General features: G+C 38.6%; 1 non-coding gene and 1 pseudogene across 1 annotated transcript; one reads left to right on the plus strand and one right to left on the minus strand.

Annotated features, from left to right (window-relative positions):
• The first annotated feature begins 174 nt into the window (after nt 1-174).
• On the plus strand, nt 175-2,119 carry LOC148298254 (nucleolar GTP-binding protein 1 pseudogene; annotated as a pseudogene).
• A 12,081-nt stretch (nt 2,120-14,200) lies between these two features.
• On the minus strand, nt 14,201-14,280 carry TRNAL-UAG (transfer RNA leucine (anticodon UAG)). Its single transcript has one exon. It is a non-coding gene; the product is annotated as a tRNA-Leu (tRNA).
• Nucleotides 14,281-27,432: the final 13,152 nt, after the last annotated feature.

A 27,432-nucleotide genomic window follows, 5' to 3' on the forward strand; every position in this document is an offset into this window, starting at 1 on the left:
TCCCAATCCCAACCCCAACCCCAACCCCAACCCCAACCCCAACCCCAACCCCAACCCCAACCCCAACCCCAACCCCAACCCCAATAGGTGAATGAATCGTTGTATGAGTTAAAACAATAAAATAGATTATAGATGATCAATTGAATATTCATTATATACTTTTCAACAGTGACAATGAGCTACAACTTCAAAAGCATCAAGGTTTTGCCACCTGCATCCGATATGATCAATATAGTGCTGTCTAAGACACAACGAAAGACTCCAACTGTTGTGCACCCAGGCTATGCCATTTCGAGAATCAGATCCTTTTACATGCGAAAGATCAAGTTCTGCCAATAAACGATTTCATAAAAATTAAGTGATGCATTGGAGCACTTTCCTAAAATCGAAGATATTCATCCTTTCTATGCCGATCTCTTCAATGTCCTCTATGATAAAGACCATTACAAGTTGGCACTGGGGCATTTGAAAGCCACTAAAAATATGGTTGAGAACATGAGCAAGGATTATCTCAAGCTCGTCAAATATGCTGACTCTTTGTATCGCTGCAAATCGCTCAAGAGAGCTGCAATGGGCCGCATGTGCACAATGATTCGAAAAATTGCATCTTCTTTATCGTATCTTTAAGAAGTCAGGAAACACATGGGCAGACTTCCAAGCATTAATCCCTATGAAAGAACGCTCCTTCTCTGCGGATACCCCAATGTTGGCAAGTCTAGCTTCATTAACTCAGTAAGTAAGGCAAATGTTGAGGTCCAACCTTACCCTTTCACAACAAAATCCTTGTACGTCGGCCACACCGAATACAAAACCACAAGGTTTCAAGTTATTGATTCCCCCGGAGTCCTAGATCACAACCTAGAAGAGATGAATACGATCGAAATGCAGTCAGTGACAGCTCTAGCCCATTTGAAAAGTTGTGTTTTATATCTAGTTGACCCATCCGAGCAGTGTGGGTACTCAGTGCTCGAACAAATCAAACTCTACAGCACTCTGAAGCCTTTATTCAAAAATAAGCCCATCCTCATTGTTTTTACCAAGACAGACATCAAAACCGTAGCTGACCTCATCCCAGAAAAAAGGAATGCCGTTTAGATCTGGCTCAAGTAAAATAACTTGCAGCACACCGAAATGAGCACACTTACTTCATACAACATCGAAGAAGTCAAATAAATGGCATGCTCAGAAGTCATGAAAATAAAGATAGCTGCCTCAGATCAGAGCAAACTCCTTAAGGTAGAATAGTCACTTCTTGGAACCAACAATTATGTCAATGGGCTCTATGTGTCAGTCCCCAAAAAAAGGGATAACATTGATAGGCCCTCAGTGACCGTCGATTTGTCCCAAAGAGTGAAAAACAAAAAGACAATCCGAGAAATTGAGTAATAAAACGGAGGTGCCGGAGTCTTCTACATTCCTCTTCAAGAGCACTATGTTCTGCCAGAAGAGTGGAAATACGATATCGTGCCATAAATATACAACGGCAAAAATATTGCAGATTATGTCGACCACGATATTTGGGAAAAGCTCGGAGATCTTGAAAAAGAATAATAGTTACTTTTTGAAATGTAACAGATGAAAATTGAAGATGAGGATGGCTTGCAAGCTGTCCCGCAAGCTATGAAGGATGCATACAAGGAAGTTAAGTTTAAAAAGCATGCCTTTAGGGAAGAACATGCTCTCAATCGTAGAAGAACTGCTCATCAGAAGAATAAAAGCATGTAGAAGTTCAAGGAGGTCCTTGAAAAGCAGGGCTTGGACAGCTCTTTGGTTTAGTAGCGAATGAGAAACAGGAGCAGATCCCAGTCTCTCGCTGAAATCAAAGGCAGAAAACGAGTTGGTATGGAGGGCGAGGAAGTGGAAGAGAACGAAAGAGCTCGAGAGAGAATTCGTGAAGCATCAAGGTCAAGAAGCAAAGGATTCCAAAGATAAATCAGTAAAGCCGAAATAAAGGGCCAGGACGAAGTCATTAAGTTAAGCAAAGTGTGGAGAAGAGAAGATAAAAAAGGAGAGGCAGACAGATTTTTCGGGACTGCAAAGCCAAGGCATTTATTCTCAGGAAAGACTTCAAAAGGAGCAAGAGATAGAAGATGATGTAGTTATTATTTAAATTGCTAATTAATACGAATCACATCACAGCCATTGCCATATAATCGGAATATATATTATATTTGATCAGATTCGATTAAATAATCGGATCAATAGGCTAAATGAGCGTTGATTCTCATAATAATTAACAGGCGAAAAATGAAGAATGTCCAGTAGACCAGCATCCCGAGCAGCTCCACCCAGAAATAATCCAAGCTAAACGCTTCGGGGAGCATAATAGCAGAAAGCATGAAACTCCTCGAATAGTCGGACAGTGCCATCGGAAATGGGTCAACTTCCATTGGTTTGTAATACCAAAAGAAACTCGCAAACTAACTTGCTAAGGTCTTGATTCCTAAATGAGTATTATTTTTTTGCATGCCTTCTTATTCTCGCTTGAGTCCTTGCTTCTCTCGAATATGTCCCTGCTCGCATTTTTTGTGGGGGAAGAACATTAAAATTTCTAGCATATAGAATTTTCTCGAATTGTTTACTCATAATTGAACTGTTTCATTATCACAACTACCTCTCATTTGGTGATCATCTTTCCTTCAGTATCATCAAAAAGGCTAAGCATCTCACGATACTTATTGTTTCGTATTCAAATAAATAGACGTTTATTCAAATATTTCACCTTTCAAGAACAAATCTAGTCAAGCAAATGGGCACTACGTGGCTCTCATAAATAGTCTCTTTATTCTAAAGATCTCATTCTGTTTAAACTAATACCGATTGAGATGAAAACATAAAGTCTATAAAAATCCTTTGATTTTATATTTAAGCAAAGGAATTTTTCAATTTATTTTGAGATTTAAGACCTTGATATATATGCATTCGATAGTTTATTAAATTAATCTGTAAATAGTGTGATGAACCTTTGCATTGGCTCAAATTTAGGGGTTCGCAATGATAATTCAATATAGTTAATTTGAAAACAGAAATATATGTCTTTATTCGTAGTTTTATCAAATCGATAGACTCAATTGTTTTAAATTTAGTTATATAAAGGGATTTACTTAAAGCGAGAGAAGGAAAGTAACTTTTGATTTGCCTATAAATTTAATTTTATCTTCAGAGGAAACAAGATTTATAGCCTGAGTTACCAACATTTATAAAGATAATACAGTACATTAATGGTAGCAAATAGTGAAAACTAATGGATGGAGTATGTCCCAGATTTCATGACTCCGTTAGGCATGCTCTTCTACAGCGTAATCGTCTATATCATTGTCGTCTTGAGGCATTTGATGCGACGGGTAACTGTTGAAAAGTACATCAACAACTATCTCCATAAATCCATGACTAAGACCAGGGAGGAAATCAGGAAGCAAAAAAGCATAGAGGCTGAGGCACTGCTCAAGACAATAACAAACATGCAATGATGGTCATGATAATTTTATTGGTTACACACACCACCATACAACTCATAATCACACACACTTTATAATGCATATACAGTCATCACTTGTCTTCATGACGATTTCTTTTTCTCTTCCCTCTGACCCTCTCCAAGCTGTTAAACTATTCTGAAATTTAATTAAGTTTATCGCTGTCTGTCTTCCACGCGCTCAGCTTCATTTCCTTTTCCTGTCTCTTTGTTTGCTCATCCATTTCGCTAAAATGGTCATAGTTTTTGAAATTGAGCAGATATTTTTTGATGAAGCGCTACGATTTGTCGAAGACTGCGCTGAAAAAGGAATAGCTGGTATCGTTTTATATTTGGTTCATGTTGAGCTTGATCGTCTGATCTTTTTGATGGGTCTTATAGTAATATGCCTTGTCCTCCTTATTGCTATTGAACTATTCTTCAAACTATTTCGGGTTCATTGGGGGATTGATGCACGTGATAACTTGCTTATGATCTGGGTCTCCTAGAAATACATCAAACTCTATATTTGCATTCAGGAAGTCTTATTCCGTGAAGCTGTTCATATGCCTCTGATTCTTAACCAAGTACTCAGAAAATTTATAGACCTATTCACCATACCGTTAAACTTTTTCTCTGAAGGCTGCTGACCACACTAAAGCATCAATGTGCCGATAGGGGCTCACCTTTGGCTACTAATTCGAGTTAAAGTGCAAATCGAGGGTCTGAGAAATCAATTAAGCTGAATCTTGATATTTTTTAAGAGTGGAAGCAATTTTCTTAATGTTCAGCGACGACAGCAGTGAATCAATATAGGTTTTGTGCATCTTTTACAGCAACTTGATAACATTCTTCGATTCTTTGGTGTTGAATTGCTTGAGGCGGTTGATCAGCATCCAAACATGAATCTGCAAAATTGAGAGCTATATGCTGAAGTCGGGAGGGATGCTCATCATGTGAGTGAATTATAAACATTTTAGGTATATAAGCAGCCTCCCGTAAAGCTTCTCCGCAATGTTATTCAAGTACGTATAGGAGTATGTGTAGTAAGGTTTGATCGTAAAATTGAACATCAATTGCGACAAAAAGTAGTCGCCGCCCATTAGCCTATGCAGCTTTTGAATCATTGGCAATCGTTCAATGTTTTTCAAAGGATTGAAGAATGGCCGATTGTTCAAGTCACTCAGGTTTATGTCTTAGTTTGTCCAATTGATCATATCCTCGAGCAATCTTTGGTCCTACTGCCTCCAAATGCATCGATAATAAGCATTTTTGGGAAACATTTGCTTCTTGAAATATTTCTCTTGCTTTGCTGCTAAATAGTAGAGTTCAATTGCCTTCTCTAAAGGTGTCAAGGGCTCTCCAAAATAGTAATAATTGTAAAGTTAAATAGTCTTTTCCTAAATTTCATTCATTTTATCCTAATCTTAGCCCGAAACAATTTTATTATCAGAAGTAACGCCACCTGGGGCTTTCCCATTAACAAGCACTTTATTTACATACTCGTCAAGCATTTACTTAAACCCATCCTCCTCGACAAACAAAGAAATAATGTAGGCTGAATTTATCTGAGTTGGATCTTATTTTATGATGCGCTTTATCATCTGATCATCGAGAGTCCTACAATTATTTGGATGCCGTACTTTTTTAAAGGGAACAGTTTTTGATAGCTGAGATGATACTGCTATGAGTTCGGCACATTATCGAGTATGTGAATTTTCGGGTATATTTCAGTCCGAATGATCTTTCGCTTCTTGAGATAGGCATTAAACATTTTATTTTCGTATTTGAATGTGTATTCATCTGTGAGTTTTTGCGATAAAGGATGCACTAATGGCACTCTGATATTGGATGTTTCAGTGCTGAAATTGGCCACTCCAGAGCCGCATTTGGCATCTTTTTGTATTTGCCAAAATCTAGAAGGATTCAGTTTTGTTGGAATCATCGACTGATTTATGATTTCAATTAATATCACTAAAATACTCAATTAAATTAATTAAAATGCCAGTCATATTATCGGCATTCTTTATGCTTATTCCAGGGCCATATGCATGTTCTCTTCATACAGGTGTACATTAGAGTATTCAGGCTTCACTTCATCTAATATAGAGTCGAGTGCATGACTATAATGGGTAAATGAAATGAGGAAAAGTGATTTGAACGAATCATACTTTGCAGGTACTTTTAGCAGAACATAATAAGATTAATTATTCTATGATGCTCTTAATAACACTCCCGTTCATATCTGAATAGTATTGCCAAACCATGACTCCTGCGAACCACCTTAGTTTCTGATATCCTTCCTGCACTGCGTTTTTGAGCTAGTTTGGCTCCATCCACCCTGACAGGGAATCTATCTGCAGGACTGGCTTCCCTATGACTATTTTGTTAATCGGGATTCCCCGAAATAAAAGTTATCGGATCGAGACCCCAAATTTCCTCGGAGGCCCTGAGAGCATGAACAATTGATTGAAAGTATTGAAAGCAAAGTTTTCCCCTTGATCGAAATATATTATGTTGTAAAAGTCTATTTTTGCTCCGACTACTCGATTCACCATGCTATAGCCCCCAATACGATAATCTGACTCATTGAAATATGAGGCTTGCGCAGTGTGCGCAATAAGGTGGTTGGGCAATAGTTCACGCAGCTTTGTCATAAACTTGATTAACCAAAATTCACCAACGCCTTGTTTGAGTGATTGGGAGTCTTTAAAGCTCACCTACACGCCATCGAGAATGTTAGTAATCACAAATTATGCTAGTTTTGTGGCGCATTTCACGGGTTCTACTTTGTTCGTGACCGGATTCTCCGAACTCCCAAATGCAGAGATCAAAAGAGCGACTCCGTTGGCATTATATTTTTTCTTTATATTCTCACGAATGGTCTCATTCTTTGAGCCGAAAGTGCTCGAATTCGAAAAGTATCTAATCGGATTTTCCCAAACCTTCGCTAGGTTCAAGGGGCCCTTCTAAAATGTCCAGGCTGAGAGGGAAAAATAATTGTAGAGAGTGTCATTTGCATATCCAGGCACTCCTAAACTTCCTGCGATCAGCTCAGGAGGCCACCATGAAGCCAATCGATCTACAACAGCGAACCTAACTGGGTAATTAATCTTTCTTGCTTCGAAAGGTTTATTTAATATCACTTCCTCATTCGGAAAGGATATTTTGGTTGAAGAAGATTGCAAGAACTCTTCTTCAGAAAAGTTTGAAGCATTTCGCGCTGTATGGTTTGCTGTTGTTGTAGAATTCGCTACAGGTTTTAATTAGGCGGTTGTTGGGTCGGCAGCTTCTGAGAATATATGGAAGAGCTGATCATAGAGATACTTTTAGATCAGAGGTCCAGCGGCAGCCTAAACAGCCTTGCCATCTGTATCTGAGTAATACTCCCAGAACATGACGCCAGCGTACCATTTCAGGTCAGTATAGCCCTTCAACAGAATTTGACCCAATTCCTCCGGGTCGACCCATCCTGTATTTTTGACATTTTCCTTCACAACCGGCTTTCCAACGACTATCTTTTTTATTGGAATGCCCAGCTTATTCAACTCTCCCACCGATGTCCCTCGAAATAAGGTCGTGTTTAAAGATTTTACGAATAGCTTTTCATAGGTGTTGTACTATTCGCTCATTTGGTTATAGAACTGCACATTATAGAAGTCTATCAAGGCTCCCACAGATTTGTGGACCGCCATGTATCCTCCAGCCTTATACTTTTCGTGAAAATACGTTGCCTGAGGTGTATGGCAAATTATTGCCTCCGGGAGCAGCTATCTGAGTTTTTTAGTGAATTAAATCAACCAAACTTAAGCTTTGCCGTCCTCAAAAGCTTTAGTGTCTTCGTAATTAATATCAACTCCATCAGCCTTTACTTTACTCACAAATAGCGCGAGTTTTGCGGCGCATAATACAGGGTCGACGCCAGCTGTTGTAGGGTACTCAGATTATGCGAATGCAGAAATGAGCACATTCTTTTCGGCTGCTTTATATTTCTTCATGATGTTATCACGAATTTCAGTATTGGTAAAACCGAAATCGCTCTGTTCGGATAGATATGTAGCTGGGTCATCCCACAGTTTCACAATATCCAAAGGTCCCTTCTAATATGTCCATACAGAGAGACAGAAATAATTGTAGAGATTCTTTGTTGCGTATCCAGGTACCCCCATTCCTTTGGCAATATCGCTGACAGGCCACCAGCTCGATATTTTGTTTACATAAGTTAACCGGACCGGATAGTCAATTTGTTTCTTTTCACAAACTGCTATGGTTATGAGAAGAATAAAGACATACTTCATTCTTATTCTAATTATCGTAGTTTAATATTATTAACAGCGTCAAATGATTGAGATTCTTCATTTAATTTATTTGTTTCTAATTTTATGCAAATACTATATATCTGTTCGGATTCTGTTGAGTATGTGTGAGCGTGAGTGTGGATGTGTGTGTGAGTATGGCTGAGTATGTTGAATAATCAGCCAACGCTCTTCATAAGATCTTCAGGACCATTTCAAGGGTTTGTCCTATTTTTCTTCTTCTTCTTCCCTTCTCATCAAACCCTCACATACCCGCGCTGCATATCAAATAATGAAGAATAAACTTCTGCTTTTGATCTACTCTACTAATTTAATGTGTCGAATATTTAATGATGGATATGATCGCAGATCTCTTGCTCATTAGGCACACACTGAGAATAACAAGGATCAAATAACATAATTAATGTCAGATATTGACAATATGAATGATGATCATTATTCTGGCTGATTTCATCGATTATAAAACATAGTTCTACATTATAAAGCTATTAAATATTCTTGGAGATTATGCAGGGCCCCTAAAAGCATGTCATTCACATTTATGGGTTCGAGTCACAAGAAATCAATGCTAAATAGCTCACTGGCAGCATTATTTAGGCTCTCAAGCCATTCTTCGGCTCAGAAGTGCTGACTGCTGCCGACATCAAGATCCGCGGGAGAGCAAATAAATATTGGGCATACATATAGGTCCATCCAACTCTCGGTAAGCCCTTTATTATTCAGGAAAGAAGCTAAATGAGCTGGGGAGCATAAAAGTAAGTGGCAAGGAAGTCCACATCGGCCGATACTACCATGATTATCAGGTCTTTATTAACAAGCTCAACAACTCGATATCCCCCGATAAACTCAAGGCATACTTCTCCAACTACGGCAAGGTCATCGATGTTGCGATCGCCAAGTCAGCAGACAAGAAGCAGGAGCCTGGGGTCCACCATTGCTATGTCAAAGTTGACAATGAGGAGATGGTCAATGAAATCATCATCAAGAAGTTTCATACGATTGGAGCTGTTGACTTCCGCGCGGTGCGAACCTTTATGCTTGACGAGGATAAGGACACTGACAAAAAACTGTTTCTTAGTATTGATGGCCCTATCCCATCCGCTGAGACCATTGAGGAAGGAGCCATCAAATACTTCACCAAGTTTGGGCTTCTAAGAGAAAGGCCAAAGCTGGAAGTCTTGAAGATGAATAAGAACAAAATGATTGTAACTTTCACGAACCCCACTGCAGCCAACAATGCAATAGACAGCTTTTAAACCTCGGAGTATTCAAAGCAGCTCTTTGAAAACAAGCTCACTGCAAAGCTTGCCCATTTGTTTACGAAGGAGAACAAGATATTTGCAAGAGGGCTGAAGACAGGAAACTAAAAAGAAATAGAAAATGTGCTCTCTGTCTTCGGATAAATTACGGACGTTCATGTCATCAAGAATAGAAGATAAAGCTTCGGGTTCATGGCTATAATCGGCTTCAAAAACGAGTACTTTATTTGTTTATTGTATAGGTTGGACTATAAGACTGCTTTGGCTTCATACCTCGATGATCCCAATGTCTCTAAACTGTTTATAGGGAAGCCTTATCTCACAGTCTATTTAACTCCCGAAGAAAAGAAGTCCATGTATGAAATGAAAAGTACCACCAAGAGAAACAAATAGGTTGGGAGAATGCCCGGAAATCAGCCAGGCTACGTCGGAGGCTTTGGGCCGATGGGAATGATGCCAAACATGGCACCAAACATGCCATTTAATCAAGGCTTTATGGATAATCGGCCATTCTATGGGCAATACGGACAATACGTACCACAACAACAATACGTCCCACAACAACAATATGTGCCCCAGCAGCAATACGTGCCACAACAACAATTTCCGATGGCCCAAAGTCCCTACCAAAACTCCACAAAATGATCAAACATTTAATTCTCATTAGCCTGGCGCATGTTTGCAAATAAAATTAAGTATGAGAAAGCATATTATTAAACTATGTTCATAAATTGGGATTAATTTATGTTGGCATTATGCTCATTCATTAAATAAAGCAGGTTAATTATTGTTTTTAAGATCCTTTCCTAAATTGCCACTGCTCAGATCTCCCTGCCCAGGAGCAGATGAGCGGATTATTCCTAGGCTGTTTATGTCATATTCCTTCACTATTTTCGAGCTTGGACTTGAGTATACATCAGGAGGGGTTGCAACATGTACATGCAGATCTAATATAGCGGAGGGAATAAGAAATTCATAAATAAATACAATGAATGGGAGAATTGGGACAAATAGAAATGAATAGGAATAAGTAAAAGTGAATATGAATGAATAGGAGTTAATAGGAATGAATAGGAATGAATAGAGAATATAGAAATCATTTCTCCTGAGTTTTGCTCCCTTTTAGGTTTCCTTTGATCTTTGCGCTAAAGTTTGTGGTGGTGTGGCGTAGGAGTAAATATGAATACCGGTATTTCCTAGCCGTTGCTCGTGAATTGCCCTTTCACTAGCAACCAAGGTTCGCCCAAGAATCAATTAATGATGATTTATATGTTCAATTGTTATACATAATAAATTCATAACTAACCACTAAATTCCTCATATTATATATATGCCAATAAATAATCACATTATAATCGCATGTTTATTCAATTTATATTTATTAATTCCATGAATTCTATTAATTATGTTTGAGGTTAGTAATTTTGCTGGCTTCGATTAGTGTTTGTTTCGTAGAGGAATATTGTGGATCAGAGGGATCTGGTTCATTATTTTATGTGTATTTTGTGGTAATTGCGAGAATGTTTATGGGCTGCTCATGGATATACAAAACAGGTTCTATCTGACACTACTTCTATGTTCTATCTTATTGTAAATATGGATCAATGTCGACTCAGTTTGATTAAGCTTTGGTATTGGTCCATGCATGGATACTGATATTGATTTGATTGGATTGGATTAATATAGATATCAATAGGGATATGGATATGCATGGATGTTGAGATGAATATGGGTATTTGATAGTGCTCAAATTTGAGTAATTTAAACTAAAAGAATTACAACAAAACAATGCATCATCAAACAACACAAAATTAAAAGTGGTATGTATTTATAAATTACAAAACATTTAATAGGTTTGCCAATATTATGAGCTGTATGGAATAATTACTGATGACATTGAAATTAGTGTAAATTCTTACTTTATACTAAATAAGGAGATTAACTTTAGATTTCATGTTCATGCAATCCAGCAAGCTCGCCAAAACAGAAATCCGTGAATTCTACCAGCATTCGCCATATAGTGTGAAATAGGTCTCGAATATATTCTCTTACAAAGTACGCCTCCTTTTATTTAGAGATGGAAAAATATCGTTGCATCCGCAGTTGAAGGCTTGAAGAGAAAGTATCCCAAATCAAAGGAGCTTTTTAATGATCTCTTCACCATTGCAAAGGCCATCCCTAAGGAATTTATTGTGGAAGCCACTCTGGAAATCAAGTCGTTTAAACCTGAGTTCATTGAAGAAAGGCCACTACTGGAAACAACAGTTTCCACCCTCAGCGAATCTATTGTCAAGGCTGCCAAATATAAAACCCTCTGCAAAAAGAAGCATCGAGCCGACATCGATTGCATTTCAGTGACAGAAAAGACTTTTACGGACGAGTTTAATAAAGCTCATCATCCTTTCCGGTTCATGCTGAAAAATTTCAGGAACCTTCTGGAACTTAAATATAAGAGCTTGATTGACAAAGATAAAATCAATCAATAGAACCTTCAGATTGCCGTGATCAAAGATATTGAACTCTGCACTGAGCTAATGTAACAAATGGCTTAGCCCTACAAATAGCTGTTCGATGGGAAAGCTGACGAGATTGTGAAACTGAGTGCAAAGTTTCATAAGTTTTTCCACTCTTACATCAAGAACCATCCCAAGATACTCCAGACTGTTCGCAAAATATTCCTCTACTACTCTCGCTCCAAGTACCAATCGAAGGTCGATTCCGAAATGCCCGATTTTTCGGATCCTTCCGAATACTCGATCCCTCCCTGCTTTAAAATTGACGGCTGCTACATCCGCTCCATGACATCATTGATCGACTTTGCATCGTATGGTGCAGATGCTTCCCCCCAGAAGGCGCTATCAAAGTTGTTTGAGTTTCGTAAGAATATTTTGAATGATATCGACGAGTACTATATCACTCAGGAAGGAGATACCAAATAGCTAGAATTAAATGCGTAAATTCAAATCGAAATCATCCGGTTCATTGTTGGGAAGCTGAAGGGATGGGCCTGCTAAATATACGCCGCATTAAAAATGTTGGAATACTTCTTCGGAAGCGACGAGATGGGATTCAAGTATGAAGAGGCCAGCTTTATATACGTTCAACTCGCCATGACCTTCGAATTGCTCGGCTTTGAATCTTGACGACTGCGATTTGTTCTTATTCTACTTTTTATATCCGATAAATGCACAATTATCTGATCATAAACATATCATAATTCAGCCTGTTATCACCTTGACAATAAATAAAATAGATATGATTGCAAGCGCGAGACATATCCCGACTATCTTTCGATCGATTTTTTACTTGCTCTGATTTTTACCTTTCTTTTCAGGGACTATGACTGAATTGGTTTTTTTGAAGACAAGAGGCGCCTCCCAAATGTTATTTGGGGGCTTTGGGCTTTCTTTATCGGATGTTATCAAAATTTCTGAGCCAACATGTTCGAGTGAAGGTTGCTTGAGTTCAGTATCGGTACCTTTCCCTTACAGGTTTTGTGGTTTGACTATCAACAGCGATTATGGCTCTGTGTTAGATTAGTTGAATTCCTCTTGCTCTCTCTTTTTAACATCTTGTTAATTATATTTGGCTTATTGAGGCTTCATGACATCTTTTATTACAAGGTTTCGATTATTTTATTTTCTCTTTTATCTGATTTCGCGGATATATTTCTCCAACCCATATTGGCTGTTATGGACGAAAATATCCAAGACTAAAGAAAATTCCTCGTTTAATTCGAGCACATCTGAAAGTAACCGAACCTTACGCTCCTTAAATTGGGTGATAAGGGCGCCATGCCTCAGAGTAAATGATCCAATCTCTATCATCACATCTGACCCTTCTTCCCCTTCCAATAATCTGACACTGTATTCGATTTTTCGATTGGGAGCATAGGATAGCTCATAAAAATTGAGCTGACTCTTCTCAAAAGGGATTGCTCCATTGATTGGTTGCCCAGGAGTTACTTTTTTCTCTTCATCCACAACTTATGGCTATTATGACCCTATTTCACGGCGAGACAGTTATTGTTTCGTTAATCTCAGTTTATATACTTTCTTTGCAGTTTCGAGTGTTTGAATGAGGGTCACAGATTTAACATTAAGAGAACTTGGCACCAATCGAAAATAATAGGACTCCCGATTCTGTTCAAGGTTTTTATATTCAAACATATGAATGAAATCGATATAACCATTTCTATAATTTACATTTAAATATTAACATGAATACCTGCAGTCTATTGCTTCCTAATTGAGTAATACTTTGTTGTTTCGTCCACTGCCTCCACATCAGCACCCTCTCATAAACCCTCTGAGGAAATGAATCATATTTACATGATATTTTAATAGAGTAAATAAAAGTTATGGAATATATTCTGCGTCTGTATCTGTATTTGTGTTATTTGTATGACCTCTCGTTCGAAGTATTATAGAATTATAGAATTAAAAATATGAAAAAGGGTGTGATAACAGCGAGCCTCGATAAATAGAATACACCTGCTCTCAAGAAACAAGGCATTCTCTACGAAATCAATATCAATAAAAATAGCGGAGTCTACTTGGCGAAAGATATAGCACATGACAACTATAAGAGTCTATCATTGTTGACCAAATAGGCTAGGAATGCGCATAAGAGCTATGTGGCGACACTGGAATCGAATTGCAAAGAGGCCGAATGTCTCGCATAGAACCATAAAAAGTATTCTGACGCTTAAAGTTTCAATCATACATTCGACTTTTGTCAAGTAGCTTTCACATAATTTAGGCAAACCTGAAGCAACTCTTCCTTGTTTCGAAGTAATGCGGAGAGAATATCAAACAACTTAGTCATGACTTCGCAAAACTAAAATAAAACACAAGTGTGCAGACAAGCCAACTGCAGCTAATATATCTGCCTGTCTTGAAGACTGTACGCGAAAAACTGAAGAAAGGCAAAGCCGACCAAAGTGCAATTACTTCCAAAATGAATAAATAACTCGTTGAAGTCCATAGATGTTTCGACTTAGTTACCAATGGAATCAAATAGTGCAACAGGAAAATGGAATCATCCGAGTTCATATTTGGAACAGATTCACAACGTTGATTAATGATCTTTTGTTATTATTATGTGATAAAAGACTCACCTACCTATCAATTGGGAGCCTATTCCGCTATATATTTGATGGTGTTTAAAAATGTAGAAGGTGGGGTTTGAACCCACGCCCTTTCGGAATAGAGCCTAAATCTACCGCCTTAGACCACTCGGCCACTCCTACTTTCTAACAATTACTATTTCCCCTCAATTTTATAGGATTCAATCGAGTTCGCATTACTTCTAACTGATTTATTCGAGATTTCCCATACAAAAGGATCTTAATATTTATGTTTAGTGTCTTTCGAGACGTTGGTGCATAAATCTACCGCCTTAGACCACTCGGCCACTCCTACTTTCTAACAATTACTATTTCCCCTCAATTTTATAGGATTCAATCGAGTTCGCATTACTTCTAACTGATTTATTCGAGATTTCCCATACAAAAGGATCTTAATATTTATGTTTAGTGTCTTTCGAGACGTTGGTGCAGTATAAAGCAATAAGACCCAATATAATCAACTGATGTAATACAAATATTGGATGGTCATTCAACTGAATATTCAAATAGAGAAAATGATATTTTTGAATTAAATAAACAGAAATATGCTATATAAATAAATAAAATAAAATAAAATAAAATAAATAAAATAATAATTAATAATGAATGAATGAGTGTTTCCATCAAAGCTAATGTGAATTGAATTGCGCAAGGTTTTACATTTTCGAATTCCAATGACCCTGCTTGGGCTTCGTGAGGGCATGGATAGAAGAGATGCTGCGAGTGCCTGACAATATTCCTGACTGATGAATATTGTTTTTTGTTCTGTCGGACTTTTGTGCATCATATTAATTAAAAGCCTAACCTCCTTTTATCTAATTCGCAGTTAGAGGCTCACCCTAGCGATTGTTTCGATTTTTTAATCTGGAAGATTGCAGTCTGTTTGCTGAGCTTAATCTCGATGAGCCATTGCTCCGGCTGTCCGATACTTGCGATACTTTATCCTCCATGTTGTCGAGTAAATTCCTAAGCTTGAAGTTCTCTCCGATTTGTTTGGATAGCTCTTTGATCTTATGATCCTGCTTGGTTATGACCATCTACTGCTCAGAAATCTTCCGAGTAAGTTCTCCTATCTTCTGCTCGTAGAACTTAGTGATACTATCCTTCTGCAATGAGGAACCCTGCAGCATTTATTTGCTCTATTGGGAAAAAACTGTCAATCTTTCGCAGTTTTTCAGCTTTCTTTCCATTTTTTGATTTTTATGACGTAAGATCTCCAACTACTGCTGCAATTCTGAGTTTTATTTACGCAGAGTAAAGTTCAAGTCTTGGTATTCGTTGGCTTTGGCCTTCCAGAATTTATAGTATTCGCTGGAATCAGTTTTTCTATTTTTATTTTCACTGGCCTCGTGAATCGTCGAGGACTTCATTTCAGCCTGTAGGCTCAGCGTCTATGATGCATTATTCCATTAGAACGTAGATTCAGTATTTATTTAATGTTTACGAGGCACATATTTGGTGAGGTTCACATCTTCCACTGCGATATGCTTCGAATGTTACTTTTGAACTAAGTTTGGGTTAAGAGTGATGTTCGTCCTGGAGATCTTCCTGGGATATCGCAAACTGAGCTTTTACCCTGGCGAGACAGTGTTCAAATCATTGATATTCGTATTATTTAGACGCAAGTTGCTTTAGTTATCTTTGAACATGTATTATACTATAATAGGCAATCATCCAATAGCATGCGAGTTACAGATATAAAATCATACAGCAATATAATAATAAATAATATAATAATATAATAATATAATAATATTCAAATATAAAATATCCATAATATCCATATATTCATATATCCATACATTTTTATATCCATAATATCCATAATATCCATATATTCATATATCCATACATTTTTATATCCATAATATCCATAATATCCAGTGATGCAATAATACAACAACAATTTTCTGAGTGAATTTTCAACTCTAGTTAGATTATAATTTAATTTTGTTCAGTTGGGGCATAGCAAATGGCCATGCAAGTTGCTATCATGATGATTACGTTTATGCTGCCAGTTTTATTTTATGCTCTAAATCACACACTGAAATTATCATAGGCAGCAATATGTTCGCAATTGATATCCTTATTTTCTCGTATCTATTTGATGTTTCAGCGTTTATATCAAACTGTTGGATTTGACATTTGAAAACTAGTACATCATTTTAGGAATCGGGTTTTACGTGATGTAAATATGTTACTTAGGATGTTCAGGCTTCTCCTTAAGCTGGTACTGTACTCAAGGCAAATCTTAGAGTATATTGCTGTAAAAATGCATTGCTGCTATATCGATCGTGCATCCTGAGAGAAAACAGGCCAAATTAAATATCTGAGTGAAGTCGGAGTACTTTGTTTTTGCTTGTAATATTTGTATGCGAAATTGGGTTCGGGACTTTGGGATTGCAGACAAAATGGTCGAAATCTGGAATAGAATTCTTCGGAATCCAGCACATATAAAAATTTAAAGCGTTGGTGAATGCCGTAAATCAGGAGAAAAAGCCATGGGAGCGCTAATTTGCGTGTAGATAAATCTAAAGGTCAGTCTTGCAGAGCTGGGGAGGAGACTCCATGAAATCAGTATATTTTGAACAGATGAAGAAATTAAAGAATTCATGCAGTAAATTGGGAAAAAGGGGCTTGTTTATAATGCTATTTGAGAGCGATGGGTATCAACATATAATTGAGCTTTTCGGGCTATTAATTTTGTCAATTTTCATAGTCTTATATAAATAAGTGAAATCAGGGATGTTGAGCACAAAATTTAATGATCTCCTCATCAGCCTCAGGATTTAGGAGCAGGTAGATTATAGCTCTATTTAGGAGTACTTTCCGACTCACCTGCTGTCCTTCGTTGATGTCAGTGATCAGCTTTACATCGACCTCCTGGGTATGATGCTCATTGTACATTTTTTATGAGCGAGTTCATCGCTTTCTTTCTTTATTTCTTGTGCATTACCTTAGGAAATGGACCGCCTTGGCATTCACACCAGCACTCAATACTTGGCCAAAAAATATTTTGATCTTTATTTGAATAACAGGCCTGGCCTTAAACCCCAGCAGTTGATGGTCCTGATCATATCATGTGTTCGACTCGCCGTCAAGGTACGCACCCATGCCAATTATAGATGAATTAAAACCTGGATCTCTCCGATTAGTACACCTTACAGTTTTGCTGTTAGCAGAGCTACAAAAAACATAATATTCAGGAATTCAAAGCCTGTGAGCAAGCAATTGCTAATGTTTTGGATTTCAAATTCGGACTCGTCACCCCATACGACTACATGGAGGTCCTCGCCATCTTCCCAGAGGACGAGACCATGCAGGCTGCTGTCGAGAAATCTATCAGCTTCTGCGTCAGCCTAGCAGAGACCAGATCAGCAAGCGCTGAGCAAATATTCTTCGCAAGCCTGTACTTTTATTGCGAATGCCAACAATACCCCGCCATCTTCTTCTAAATCATCAAGGCCACAACTTTCAACTGGGAATCGATTGTCTCTCTCGCTAAAATCATGAGCCAGCAGCTTAAGCTCATGGAAAGCCTGGTGAATGATTTGGATGAGCTAAATGAGAATGACGACAATCAGAAGCTGGTGATGCACTCAGCCCATGAGCAAGTGTTTTAGGAATTCGCAATGGACATCGAGGAACCAGAAATTAATAGGCATAATTGGTTTTTGTGTGAAAAGGCCGGCGAATGATTCGTTTCAATTAATATTCCTTTTATTGATTAGATTGCAGCTTGTCCACAGAATTGCTCCACTTTCCCTTTTTCCCTTCGATTCGAACTTCACCCTCGCTCTCTCAATGATTTGATGTGAATATGTGAAAATGCATTAGTTTCGGATGCTTTTATGTACATAAATTCCTATTAAAGAATGACTCATGGCAGATGCATATGAAAACCGTCCTTTCTGTCAAGTTCAAGTCTGTATTTTTTGACATCGTGAAATGCACATGACAATGAACATTGGTCGTTATTAAAATCCCATTAATCCTCGAGGGACAAATCATCCGCTCCACAAACTAAAAACAAAGATTAGCCAAGAGATACCCTTACTGAGCTCTCATCTTCGGATTTCAATCCATGTGAAATTAATTAAGAGCAAGAAGATGCCCAAACCCAAGCAACTACAGATATTGCTGCTGCATGCAAGGACAATCTGGCCTGAGGCATTGCCTGAAACCCATGAAGAAACCACAGTTGAAGCAGCACTTACTTGCATATAGGAAAGAAAGATGAAAGTAAATGCGTTATAATATTAATAAAATGTTATTGTAAAATATCTGGGCATATCAACCGAAGTCTCCCAGATGCATTTGTTGGATAGTGCTAATACTATTATGCGAAGTCTGGCAATCATTGCAGTCCCTAAAGATAGGAAATGGCACAAACTAGTTCATCCAAACTGGAGAGTACACCTTCGTGCCTGCTTATTTATAGCCCAACTAAACCAACTACTACCAGATCACACTTCAGTACTCTTATAACTCGAGCGCAGCTGAAGCTGGCATCGGCATCATCGGAGGGGGTTTCGGCATCGACGAAGGTAATACCTATTGGAGTCTGATGATCACTGAAATAGATGACACAATGATCGAAGTCCAATTGATCACTCCATTGTACACGAACTCCCTCATCAACTTGAAAATTAAGTATATAGTGTCAGTGGATCCCCTCCTCGATATCCAATACCAAAATATTCAATTTGCAAGTACCAATTTAATTATTCTGAGGCAGCGATAATGTCTATGATGTATACTCAGTGAATACTTCAGACTGCGCCTTTGCATATTGCAGGAAAACAAGTAAGACTTCAAGTTGTCAGCCTAAAAATGAGTAGAATTCGATCAAAGGCATCGTAACTCTTGTTGGCTTGCTGACTGTCAGCGATTACAACTCCACGAACATTACACTCTAATTTGGAATCAACTAGTCTGACTACTTCGGGGTCTCTGTCCGAGAAAATGGCCTGAGATAAAGTTAAATAACAATATAAGCCGCTATCTTTAGCTTTGCCTCATTACGAGAGATCTCTGTATATCACATCACATTCGAGCTTGTTTCCGTGAACACTCAGTACACACGTACAACCTTCGGAAATTCCAAAACTGGGTGCTATTATGATCCGGTTGGCTGCTACCCACTCACTGAGCCTAATATCGTCACCAGCAACACCTCATTCACAACAGAAAGAACCTACGTATAAACTCTCTATCCAAGTCTCTATTTTTACGGCATGAACAGGTTCATTGTTGAGTATCCCTCTAATTGCACGAATTCATCGAGTAACCTTTGCTATGAGTTCGAATTCAGTTCGTCTGGGACCTCATTGAGTGTTGATGTGTATGTCACACAGGTCTCATTCCAGGGAAACCAAGATTAGCTATTTTCGTTGCAGTTTGCTCACCTGATTAATCTCCGTTTCTATTGCCCATCGACAGGTGATATATACTACCAGCAAGATATGGTAAATTGTGGTACAAATTGCAATAACAACAATAAACAGTATTTTAATACCACGGATTTCCAATGCTATAACTGCGATTCCAAATGCAAAAGCTGCACTGGACCGGCTCCCAATTAGTGCACTGCTTGTTAAACCTCGGCACACAAACGGACTCTATAAGGCCAAACGTGTATCTGTTTGGATAAGTTTTACAATATTGGCTCTGATGTCTGTCAGCCTTGCCATGTAAGTTGCAAAACCTGCTTCGGCCCTGAAAATTCCATGTGCCTAACTTGTGAGCAACTACACAATAGATTCGATGACGGTAATAATTCCTGCCCATGCAAGGATGGGTACTACCATAACAATGCATCAATATGTGATGATTGCCATTACTCCTGCGCAACCTGCACTGACAAGTTCATGATAAGCTGCACTGATTGCAATCCTATCTACATGCGTGCTATAAACTCAACCTTTTCTCAATGTCTCTGCATTTAGCGATACTTTGATAATGGCGTAAAGCTATGTGAGCCTTGCTTTTACTCCTGTCTGACATGCTTTGGGGATGCTGTAAATTAGTGCTCGACGTGCAATCAGACAGCTTAACGATCTTTTAATCCGACATCGAAGAATTGTTACTGCAATGGTGGATACTATGACGACGGCTATCTCGAATAGTGTTTAAAATGCCATGTGACCTGCAAAACATGCAACGGGCCAGCGCGTGTTGATTGCATAACTTGCTAATTGGCATAGAATTGGTCTCTTAAAACAGCATCAAGTTAATGCCAATGCATTGAACATTACTTTGAGTTCGATTTTACGTGTTCTTTATGCCACTATTCCTGCCGTAACTGCACAAGCATGAATCGCAATAACTGCTCAGTCTGCGACTATAACATCAATCGCCGGCAGCTCAATTTAACAACATGGGAGTGTGAGTGCGTTATTGGCTTTTATGACGATTACATAAATGAGTTATAATTATGCAAGCCATGCAACTTTAGATGTTTAAAATGCTAAGTAGAAGCCACGAAGTGTTTGTCCTGTCCAATTGATCGGGTGCTGACCGGAATTTAATGTCCATGCATCTACGGATATGTCTAAGTGTTGAACATATGCAAAAAATGCCATTACTCTTGCGAAACTTGCACTTCGACGACTGCCTCGACTTGTTTGACATGTAACACAACTGTTCGAGATTTATCTGCCGGGAAATGCCTATGCAAAGATGGAACTTATGATAATACAGTTGAAGAGTAATGCAAACCATGTCATGGAAAATGCGTCACATGCGATGGTCCTAATCCTAATCAGTGCTTGCTATGTGATCCAGCATTACTTCGAGATCAGCCACCCACGGTCCCTAACTTCTGTCCTTGCAGAGCAGGCTTTTTTGATACGACCCCATTGTTATGTGCCAGCTGCATTGACACTTGCCTTACATGCTAAATAGCCACAAACAATTGCACGTCATGCGATGAAACAAACCTATTCAGGAAACTCAGCGCAACAAGCTGCATTTGCTTGCCTCATTACTACTAGCAGAATTTACCAGTTTGCCAGTAATGTTCATACAAATGCTTGTCCTGCTAGGGAATAGCGAGTAATTGCACTGAATGCCAAGCCCTACGGACATTAGTAATTGGCACTATTGTTGGCACGGATGCCAATAAATGTGCATGCCTTATTGGGTACTATGAAGATAGCACAACCGGCAATTGCGAAATATGCAATGATCTCTGTGATTCTTGTGTCATATCGTCGACTGTTTGTTCAGTGTGTACTGCTGGCCTACATCGGCAAATGGATGGGGGAAACTGTGTCTGCTAGTACGGGTATTATAATGACACTATAAACATTTAGTGCCAAGTATGCCCATATTATTGTCAGAACTGCACCCTGTCATCAGTTTGTCTATAGTGCTCTGGAAATTACAGAGATATCAACGCTAACTGCGACTGTATTAGTGGCTACTATAATTTCGGAAGTGATCCCATATGCCGACAATGCGTTGATACTTGTTAAACCTGCATCACGGCCGGTATTTGCAACTCTTGCGATTAGCCTATCAAACACCGCTAATTAGCAGCCAACTAATGCAAATGTGTAATCGGCTACTTTTAACCAATCGTGCACAACAGCATTTGTTCAAAATGCCACTCCACCTGTTAAGCCTGCGATGGCCCACTACCAGCGGACTGCCAAATTTGTGTTACACTTCGCACTCAAAACGTGCAGACACTATAGTGTGAATGCTAGATTGGCTATTACGAATAAGCATTGGACAATATCTGCTATCCTTGCAACTTGAATTGCAAATAATGCTCGAATATTGCCTCGAACTGTACGAATTGTTACATGGGGATGCAGGTCATGAATGAAAAGTGTGTCTGTTCTACACATCAGTACTTTTAAGATAGTTTATTGGCTTGCGCTTTATGCGATGCAACATGCAAATAATGTGAGATTACACCTGAAAACTGCCTGTCCTGCTTTTAAGTAGAGCAGGGAACTCGCTTATCAGGGGCTGACTGCATTTGTTCAGATGGATTCTACTGGAATACCTCTCTCATTGCTTGTGAGCCCTGCCACTACACCTGCAAGCGATGTACAGGGCCAGCTTTAAATTAGTGCGATTAATGCTACAATGCAATTCAGGCCAGGGACTTCCAAACAGCCACAAGAACATGCATTTGCAACATCGGATTCTATGAAAAAGCAAATGGAGTTTGTACTGCGTGTGCAATTGGCTGCAGTTCATGCAAGGGGGGCACGATTTACTAATGCCAGAGTTGTGAGATTGGCTATCAGTTGATAGGTCCGTCCTGCAGAAAGTAAGTTATCTGTTCAAACTATTTATATGAGGGGCTTTGCATCAATGTCTGTCCCGTATCAACTTACCCAGCCCTAGCTACTCCCACAAACAGATGTTTAAAGTGCATCTTCCCGTGTTTAACTTGCATATCGAGTACTAAATGCCTATCTTGTGCCTCTCCAGCCTTTTTTAACTCCTCATCGCACACCTGCTAAAAATTTTGTCCCTTTGGCTACTACATTAATTCGAATGGCACTTGTGTTCAATGTCCTCAAGGCTGCAAACAATGCCAATATTGGCCGGCTAAACAGATCGCAGTATGCACATAATGCGAGCCCACTTTTATCATAGTTGACTCGATTAAATGCCTGCAGTCATGCCCAGAGCTGACACACGTTATGGACACATCATTTAATAAGTGCGTGAAATGTCTGGGTAATTGCCTGACATGCTTGGCTTTGAGTGTGAGGCAATGCTTAACTTGCAGATAATCAACAGTGTATTTAGATGGGGAGTGCTTAAAGTAATGCCCACTGGGATACTACTCAAATTAGAACAGGACATAATGCTTGCCATGCCCATCATAATGCATGACTTGTTTCAGAGGAGATTGTCTGGTTTGTAAATCAGGCTACTACATGCCACTAAACTCTGTGAGTTGTATCGAAGTCGGATATTTCTTCTCTGAACTATCATCTTCCTTAGAGAGCTGCCATCCCAATTGTCTCACTTGCACTAACTCTTCATTCAGCTCTTGTTTGCACTGCTCAGTATCTCGGGGCAGCCCAAAAACTCATAAGGCAATCAGCGGATACTGCCCATGCATTTCCCCCACTATTGACATCGGCTAGGGCATTTGCGATGCGTCTAAGTATGAGGAAGTCCGGCTTGCAAACCAGGTGCTTGTTTCGACGAGCTACTCCACAGTCTTCATTGCAGGATTAGTCAGCATCATCACTAGCAACTACATGCTGGTATTCAGTTTGGGCAACTATATTCAGACCTACTCTGCATTCTACTACGTCAATGGCACAACAAGTGTGATGCAGACTGACATGATCCTGGAGAAATACAGGATCACCAACATAGCCTCATGGGTGTATGAAAACGAGTACAAGGAAGAGAGAAAAGTCTAAGGTATGCGCCCTCGTCAGCTTTTGAGCGAGTCACAAGAGCAAGCGACACAGAGCAATGAGTCTCTGTTTTTGAGAGGGTATGAATTTATGTACTTGAGCGAATCTGCAAATGTTTTCCTTGCGCTAATTATCATCGTCTGGGCAATAGACTTGGTGATCTACTTAATCATTCGATGCTGCCTCAAACGCAAAAGGACTTTGAATTAGTCCCAGACAAGCGAAGACGTTCCACATTATAAGCCATAGCACGACCATCTCAAAATTTTGAAGTCAGCAGAGCAGTAGTTTAGCCTCGAGCATATCTAAGCTTCTGACAGGTTTCCCGTTTCTCAACGGCTAGTGAGATTCTATAGATCTTATCACGAGTCAGCCCAAATAATCATTCATCTTTGTCTGTCAACCGAGCTGACTCTTATGGCTACTATATTCTTTAGAATCCTCCTTACTAACCAGTATTAAATCGACTACTCCAAGCTGATTCTCTCGATTGCATTCAGCTTGTACTTGATTGGATACACGATTCGTCTCATTGTTATGCTGTTTACTCAGGCCTCGAAGGACACTGAAAGAGATCGCGAATCCAATAAAAAGAGTAAAGGCAAGAAAAGCAAAGGTTAGTCCAGCTTTTCATTATTGAAAGCTCTTCACCTCAAGAACAAAAAGCATCCAATGAATGTGATATACTTGCCGATGATTATTCTAAGAAATCAAATCAGTATGGCTTTTATCGTCGCATTTTCTTAGAAGGGCTCTGAACAAATAATATCTTCAGGTATTGTCTATTTAATCTTTATATTCTACAGTGTCTTTGCATGCCCTTATCCAAAAGTTATACGAATTTTCTTTCATTTACAGTAGGTCGTGTTTTTAGGTCAGATTGGTGCCCTCGCCATGAGTCTCCATAGTTATTTCATGGACTATACTGCTGCATGGGTTCTTTTGGGGTTAAACTATCTCCAAATTTTCATCTGCATTGCATTCACAGTGACTATCCTGATTCAGTTGGGAAGATAAAGGCTTTGCAAGGGTAATGTTGTCTCCAACGAGCAGATTAATGTCTCACAAGCTTTGCAGGTGGATCAAATTTCCAATGAAATAAAATAAATAATTCAGGATAAGCCATTTCTTCGAGGAAGTGAGGAAAGTTTGGTGAATCTAAAATCAACGGCCAATTATTCCAATAACAGTGAGCTGATTGAGGAAACCGAGGCCAATATGCTGGGCCCTTACCACAATAAATAAGACTCATATGAGAGCGCAATGGACATGGCCTTCTAACACGAAAATAAGTTGGAACCAGAGAAGCTTTTCTCAAACTAAGAAGAGTTTCCCGAAAAAAATAGCCGTTAAACTCCTTCGAATGTCTTATTAAAGAGATATAGGGTGGTTAGAAAAAATAACCGTGAACAAAAGATTCAAAATGAAATATGAAGAGGCCTTAAAGCGAGGTGAAATTGTTGTACACCTGAGGAAGACCAAACTGATCGACACCTATAAAAACCTAGCTTCACAACAACAAACATTACCGAATACACACAACATGCAATAACTCCATAGCAATCGCATTCTTCTCACAGATCTCTGCCCTGAAGAAAAGGCAAAAATAGGCGAACTTGTGAAAACATTAGAAACCAGAAAAAAATAGAATAAGGTTTTATAGGATAAAGTATGCTAGATTTCGACTGCACAATCCTCTTATATACGACAAATTGAAGACATGCAAACAATCATAAATTAGCTAATGTTCCGAGAGCAAGGCTACAAAGATGAGATAATCCTTCATAAAGCTAAAGAACAATAACGATAAAAATATATCGTGCATCTCAATGAGCAGATTGCCTAGTACACAAAATAAAAAACGTACTACGAAAGGGCAAAAGTGAACCAGTCCACAATGACTGATTCTCCTATAACAATAGCTCAAGGCTGTCAAGCTGCACCGAAACGCAAAAAACAAAAATAAAAATAAATACAAACGGAAGAAATTGCGAATCAGAGCATCGAACGGCATCGCAGATATCCGAACAATAGCAAATCATATTAGAAAATCATGAAAAGCAACATAAAGAGTCAGTATAAATAAAAAGGAAGCGCACACTCGAATTCTCGGCAGAAGAAGTCGAAGAACGAGGGCTATGACCCATAATAAATGAGAATATACAGAAACAATGATCAAAATTATGAAGAGAATGAGCATTAATATGCAAATTATCAGCAAGATTCAAATAACAGCAATCAAGAGAATGAGGAAGAATAGTTCGATGAGCTGGCACAGAAATGGCTCCAACTGAAGGAGAGAAATATGTCCAAAATTAAGGAGAGCTATGAAAAAAATTTGGAGAAAATTGACTATGAGGAAGTCCCAAGGGAATTTGGGAAGGGAATTGATGATTATGAAGAAGATTCGTTTGGTCCGCATCGAGGCAAAGATTGCATCAACGATGAAGAATTCGATGAAATTTCTTTGAATAAAATACTAAAATCAAAGAATTTTAGTGCGTCGAGACTGCTGAACAGTTCCAAAAACTTATCAAAAAAGTCAATAAATCATGAAAGCCGCAAAGGGCCAATAAAAATCGATGACCCACACCATATAAAAGCTTCATTGCAAAAGAGTAATGCGTCACATTCGAGAAATATCGATTTCTATGAGACCGATCTGCTCGACTTAGTGAGCTCGATCAACCCCAAGTGAATGAGCCATTGATAAGTAAATTATTACCGACATTAAAATACAATTTATTACATAGTTTATAATTTGCATCCGGAATTTGAATATATAATTGAAACTTATGGCAGAAGGAGGAAATACGTTCCAGCTTGAACCCAAAGAAGATGAAAGATTTTATTCAACAAGGGTCAAAGCAATTATCGAAAGTACTCTCAATTAGAAACTCAAAGATTCCACCTACGACTCATCCAAGGCTCCTGACATAACTGAAGATATCACGAAATAAATTAGAACTAAAGTCAAATAATTAAAGATGCCTCGTTATAAGATAGGAGTGCAAGTGTTCTATGGCCAAATGAAAGGTCAAGGTTTAAGAGTGGCATCTAAATGTCTCTGGGATCCGAACTTCGATAACTGGGCATCATACTCCTTCGCCAATTAAAGCCTACACTGCACAGGAATAGTATTTGGAGTGTATACGGAGTGATCAAATCATTATCATAATTAAGAACATCATAGTCTGTTCATGCAATCAGTTTATATCTATTTAGGAATATTTCCTCATCGAATAGTGTGGATTGCTCCTTAAATAAATGTATGCACTAAATATAAATTTATGGCATGCTATATTTATTATTTAAATAGTTTGAAGGCTTGGCTGGAACTGCTTGACACTGCTGTACTGATGAAATTTGTCAGATTGGAAAGACTTTTATCGGCGGAAGTGATTGGTAGGTGCAATAAAGGCCCAATAACTGAAGGTTGTTTCCCTTTACTTAGTAACGAATATTATGGATTCAAATGAAACTTACGGCTTGGATAATTTAAACTGAATCTAATGCATTCTTCTCTAAACTATCATTTGTGGTAATCCCTAACAAAAAATGGGTATCATCAATTTGTGAGAATAAAGGCTTTTGCATTAAATAAAAGTTTATGACGATTCAAAGGGTAAACACAATCCCTAAAACTCAAACTAAACTGCGGTATTGCTTCTGTCTGATGAGTGAAATGATCTGTTACGGCAATCTATTTGCGACTAGATTCAGAGGAAAATATCTCATTCAACACATTTAGACTAACTTTTAACCTTAGCGATGCTTCCATAGTAATGAATTCTCACACCCATGAAGGCGTAAACGTAAATTTAAAAATATGCCAAAAATCTCAACACTAAAGCCTAAATTCCAATACTGTTAT

The sequence above is a fragment of the Brachycentrus maculatus genome, unplaced genomic scaffold (assembly GCF_059751285.1).
Source record: "Brachycentrus maculatus isolate JH-2025_06_01 unplaced genomic scaffold, ASM5975128v1 h1tg002297l, whole genome shotgun sequence".
Classification (NCBI taxonomy): Eukaryota; Metazoa; Arthropoda; class Insecta; order Trichoptera; family Brachycentridae; genus Brachycentrus; species Brachycentrus maculatus.